At 43.9% G+C, this 6,000-nt stretch overlaps 1 protein-coding gene across 4 annotated transcripts in view; it reads left to right on the top strand.

Moving 5' to 3' along the window:
- The first annotated feature begins 1,263 nt into the window (after window positions 1-1,263).
- The window catches only part of tmem94 (transmembrane protein 94), a 93,174-nt gene continuing 88,437 nt past the window's right edge, over window positions 1,264-6,000 (top strand). For all 4 annotated transcript variants that reach the window (XM_061756467.1, XM_061756468.1, XM_061756469.1 and 1 more), the window contains exon 1: window positions 1,264-1,410. The gene's annotated coding sequence lies outside the window, so the exon portion shown is untranslated. The remainder of the gene's footprint in view (window positions 1,411-6,000) is intronic.

Genomic DNA, 6,000 nt, shown 5'->3' with positions numbered 1-6,000 from the left:
CCTTGTGTGTTTTGGACATACTTGGCAAATAAAGATGATTCGGATTCGGATTCTGAACAGTGACTTTGAACTTTTACCCAGGATTTTATTTTAAAAAATGTTTATTAAAAAAACCCAAAAACATTTAAAAGCAATTTCTCAGACTTCATGAGCTGTTTGTGAAATTTTGTGCTTGCGCACGACATTCGCTCACATCGTGTACATCTCCTGGGGGCTAAGCCCCACCCATGCATAAAACCTAGTGATGCCCCTGGCATAGGTTTTGTGAATGACGAGGGGATGCGACATGTTCAGCCTTTGCGTAAGGGATAACGTGCATTGTTTGAGAAACAGTTCAAAATCTGATTGGTTAGACCATTTCAACGGTGTGTTTGTGGGTGTGAGTGTGTTTGACTTGGTTGATGCCAGCACTTGGGATTCTGAAGGCTTGAGCAGATTACATTTCGGCTTCTCCTATACATACTCGCGCGGGCGGCGACCGCATATACATATGCAGGGTGACTGAAAAGTAACTCCCTAAGTTTAAGTACTAAAAAAAATTTTTTTTTTTATCGTCGTAGCGTCAACTTGAGCATGTCGTCCTTTAATGGTCCTCCACCATCGTCGCACTTGAACAACAGCTCTCCAAACTTCGTCACGCTAGCTGGGCACGTTCCTGTAGGGTAAGACGTCCAGCCATTTTTGTAGGGCTGAGAGAGATTTTTCTCGATCTGAAAAGAAAACAAGAACACAGATTTAATTCCCATACATCATGGAACATACACAAAAAAAAGGTAGAAAAATATTACAACATATGAATAAATTATAAGTATTTTAAAATAGGCAGTTACTTTCCAATCACCCGGTATATACTTTATATTGTAATATTATAAATAATCCTTTAATTAAGTTGTAATTGCAGGTCAGTGCTTTTGATCATGTTGAGGCCAGCAGAGAAGGCTCTGAAGGCCCTCATGGCGCAGCACTGCAGGAGACATATTTAACATAAAGGGGAATTTGGAGATAAATGAATGAACAGCACGATTAGATGGAAGACTTTTTTGGAATTGAATTTTTATTTGGTTTCATGAAAGAGGAAATGTTTCGATTCAGAATGGAAGCCAAAGCAATAATCAAAACAGATTTGTGGGTTGGGGGAATGAGTGTTATACACTCTTGTACCGTAGACGGCGGTATGCACGTAAACGTTGTTTGCAATCCGCCTAAAAAAGAAAGAGAAGGAGAAGAACAACAAAGTGTCGAAGAAGAAGAAGAAGCATCCAATCAAACGAAAGAGTGCGACGTTATCCAATCAGACACAAGCAGCAGCCGAAAGCTATGCAACATGGCGCACTAAAGATGGCTACTGCACCCTATGTGATGATGGACGCCTGACAAGGAGCTACTTCTAAAATAACATTACTTCGACGGGTAAGCTAAAGAACTGCTATGGTTGATCGAAAACGACGATGCTATTGCTATTAATGCCATCGCGTACTCTTCCGGTAGAACTAATCCAGTCCAGTCCAGTACAGTATAGGCTTGGAATCGTGTCGACACGGTGCGTTGCTTCATGACTTATCTGCTACTTCGGGGGCTAGGGGCAGACTACTGTTATCCATTGCGAACGTAAACAAGGCTGTGTAGTCGCGGAGTGAACGCTGTTCAAATGGGGAGGGGGAATTAAAGGGGAAAACTAGACCACGAAGGCACCGAATGGGCTTCAGTAATACCAACACCTGTACACACGAACCGGCCATGACAGATAATTACCCACATGCACTCTCTTGAACTGGCCCCAGTTACACAGCTTTGCTTGGAGGCTCGGGGAGAGCTAGCCAAGATCCTCAACCTCAGCATCCCACTCTCCCCCAGTATAGCCTTAACTTGGGCTATACTCCTCCCTATAAGCCCCCCAAACATTTTCAAACATAACAATGAATGAAAATATCTTTCTTGGAGTAGTAATTGATGCAAAGCTCTGTTGAAAGTCACACATGGATGATAAATATTGGAAAGTAATAGGGATCCCTCTACCAAACTAAGGATGTCCTGAATAAGTAATCATTCATTCATTCATTTTCCATACCGCTTATCTTCGCTCGGGTGATGTTATCTTTGGGCAAGAGGCGGGGTACACTGAACTGGTCGCCGGCCAATCACAGGGCACATACAAACAAGCAACCATTCCCACTCACATTCATACCCACGGACAATTTAGAGTCCTCAATTAGCCTACCATGCATGTTTTTGGGATGTGGGAGGAAACCGGAGTACCCGGAGAAAACCCACGCAGGCATGGGGTGAACGTGCAAACTCCACACATGCGAACCCCGGTCCCCAAAACTGTGAGGCAGATGTGCTAACCAGTCCTCCATCATTATACATAATATATTGCCCATTGTTACTGCTATACCTGGCCTGAACTGAACTGTGGTGAAGCCAGCCTTCACTCAAAAAGAAAAAGGCAAGCCAGCTGGCACTGTGGAGCACTGGGATGGTTTAGTGTCCTCCAGGACTGGACTGGTCTTGAGATACCGAAAGGATTATTTTTAATTTTTAGTCTTTGAAATCAGTGGTCAAAATATGCCAATTTCAGGGGACTTTTATTTTGAAATACAACACCAGTATTGGATGGGAACTCTTTTGGTGGAAACCTGGGATGGTGTAGTGTCCTCCAAGACTGGACTGGTCTTGAGATACCGAAAGGATTATTTTTAATTTTTAGTCTTTGAAATCAGTGGTCAAAATATGCCAATTTCAGGGGACTTTTATTTTGAAATACAACACCAGTATTGGATGGGAACTCTTTTGGTGGAAACCTGGGATGGTGTAGTGTCCTCCAGGATTGGACTGGTCTTGAGATACCGAAAGGATTATTTTTAATGAGTCTTTGAAATCAGTGGTCAAAATATGCCAATTTCAGGGGACTTTTATTTTGAAATACAACACCAGTATTGGATGGGAACTCTTTTGGTGGAAGACTGGACTGATGTTGCAAAGCAAAGCAGGAGCAAATTTATTTACAGTGGGTACGGAAAGTATTCAGACCCCTTTAAATTTTTCACTCTTTGTTATATGGCAGCCATTTGCTAAAATCATTTAAATTCTTATTTTCCCCTCATTAATGTGCACACAGCACCCCATATTGACAGAAAAAAACTGAATTGTTGAAATTTTTGCAGATTTATTAAAAAAGAAAAAAACACAAGTATTCAGACCCTTTGCTCAGTATTTAGTAGAAGCACCCTTTTGAGCGAATCCAGCCATGAGTCTTTTTGGGAATGTTTTTCACACCTGGGTTTGGGGATCCTCTGCCATTCCTCCTTGCAGATCCTCTCCAGTTCTGTCAGGTTGGATGGTGAACGTTGGTGAGCAGCCATTTTCAGGTCTCTCCAGAGATGCTCAATTGGGTTTTAGTCAGGGCTCTGGCCGGGCCATTCAAGAACAGTCACGGAGTTGTTCTGAAGCCACTCCTTTTGTTATTTTAGCTTTGTGCTTAGGGTAAAAGTATTGTTGGAATTTGAACCTTTGGCCCAGTCTGAGGTCCTGAGCACTGTGGAGAAGGTTTTCATCCAGGATAACCCTGTACTTGCCCGCATTCATCTTTCCTTCGATTGCAACCGGTCGTCCTGTCCCTGCAGCTGAAAAACACCCCCACTACCACCATGGTTCCCTCTTGGGACTGTATTGGACAGGTGATGAGCAGTGCCTGGTTTTCTCCACACATGCCACTTAGAATTAAGGCCAACAATTTCTATCTTGGTCTCATCAGACCCGAGAATCTTATTTCTCACCATCTTGGACTCCTTCAGATGTTTTTTAGCAAACTTCATGCGGGCTTACATATGTCTTGCACTGAGGAGAGGCTTCCTTCCGTCGGGCCACTCTGGCATAAAGCTCCGACTGGTCGAGGGCGGCAGTGATGGTTGACTTTCTAGAACTTTCTCCCATCTCCCGACTGCATCTCTGGAGCGCAGCCGCAGTGATCTTTGGGTTCTTCTTTACCTCCCTCACACCAAGGCTTTTCTTCCCCGATTGCTCAGTTTGGCTGGACGGCCAGCTCTAGGAAGAGTTCTGGTCGTCCCAAACGTCTTCCATTTCAGGATTATGGAGGCCACTGTGCTCTTACGAACCTTAAGTGCAGCAGAAAGTTTTTTGTAACCTTGGCGAGATCTGTGCCTTGCCACAATTCTGTCTCTGAGCTCTTCAGGCAGTTCCTTTGACCATGATTCTCATTTGCTCTGACATGCACTGTGAGCTGTAAGGTCTTCTATAGACAGGTGTGTGGCTTTCCTAATCCAGTCCAATCAGTATCATCAAACACAGCTGGACTCCAATGAAGGCCAGTGTAAAGACTTTAGAATCGGAGTGATATGCTCTGACCCAGGGGTGCTCACACCTTTTCAGCATGCGAGCTACTTATAAAATGACCAAGTCAAAATGATCTACGTATTATAAAAATGCAAAACATGTATTTCTTTAGAAATAAATTGAAGATTCTTTCTATGTACAATATATGTTGGTGTACCTTGCATAACTGAACGAACCCTTGTTGCACAATATAACGCTGTACATTTTTGTCATTCTCTTAATCTGATGAGTTGCACTGAATGGAATCAGCCAGCGATGCATAGTCCGGACAGTAGCTGCTGATAGCCAGCCTCAAGCACAATGATCATCAGTCATGGTGGAACGGTATTTGGACTTAATAATCTTCTTGTGGGAAAAGACTGACTCACATCAATAAGTGAAGCCGAATAATGCAGTCAAGAAGGCAGCACATATCCTCATGTTGTGGTACTTTTCCTCTGTGATTAAGAACTCCCCACGTGCCCTGGACTTAAGTTCAATGTCAGCTTGTAGTGTCAAAATCTCATCCTCCACTCCAGAAGAGTTCAGGTGAAACAATGTTGCAATTTTAGATGTGACTCAATCAACCTCAGCATCTTTCTGGAAAGGGTAACGCATGAATGTAGCGACTGGCTCCAATAAAACAAAGTCTTGAAAACGTTTGTCAAACTCTGACAGAGTTCTCAATCTGCTCTGTGTAGCGCGCACTGGCACGTTGCGCGCACACCTTCCCTTGCGTCTCCATCTCTGACCCCAGGTTCTGGAAGCTTGCCAAATCAGGGTGCTGCAGCTTTGAGAGGAGATCTTGCATTTTTCGTTTGAAAGCATTAACTGAGCTGATCATATTCATCACGGTTTTGTCTTTTCCTTGTAGCTCTACATGTCATGAACGGAACAGAGGATAGGACCCAAAAATGCACGACTCCAAAACAAATGGACAGTTTCCAAAAAGAGAGGTTTAATAGACGGGCATAGGTCAGTACACGGGCAGGCGATCCAAAAAAGGCAACAGTGTCCAAAAACATGAGGCAAAGAGGCGAGGTCGACAATCGGAACAGGGTCAGGTCTTACTGTGAGTCTGTGACGTGGAAACAAGGAACGCTGGAACGCGACGACAAGGTACGACGAACTGGCGACGAGAGGGAACGAGACACGAGGTTAAATACAAGGGGTAATTAGGGTGAACGAGGCACAGGTGGGGAAGATGCTCTCAGGGGCAGGTGTGTGTGAAACAGGGGGGAAGACAAAACCGGAACACACACCCATGACACTACATTAAGGTCATTCAACATGTTGGTCGGGTTGGCTAAAAGTGCCAAGTCCAGCAGCCATTGTTTGTCATTTAGTTGGTTGTATTCTGCATGTTTAGCTTCATGGAAAAACTCACGTCATCTTATGCCATCTCACGTCAGTGTGGGGCAACAACTCAAGAGTGGTCACAGTGCGCATTCTCCAGATGTGCACGGAATAGACATCTTTGCAGAGATCTGGTGCGAAAAGAACAGGTGATCTTTGTTGCTACGACCATTATCTCTTACATGTTTAGCATTTTTACGCATAACGCTTGTTGGTGTATTATGCAATGATAATTGAAAAATTCTGGGAAAGCATTTTGCAATGAATTCATTTGAGCGGCCAAGCTTGGCGGGTGCTCCGTCTGTGGTGATG

The sequence above is a fragment of the Phyllopteryx taeniolatus genome, chromosome 19 (genome assembly GCF_024500385.1).
Source record: "Phyllopteryx taeniolatus isolate TA_2022b chromosome 19, UOR_Ptae_1.2, whole genome shotgun sequence".
Classification (NCBI taxonomy): domain Eukaryota; kingdom Metazoa; phylum Chordata; class Actinopteri; order Syngnathiformes; family Syngnathidae; genus Phyllopteryx; species Phyllopteryx taeniolatus.
Note: the sequence above shows the minus strand (reverse complement) of the source record. Positions and strands in the feature narration are given on the sequence as shown.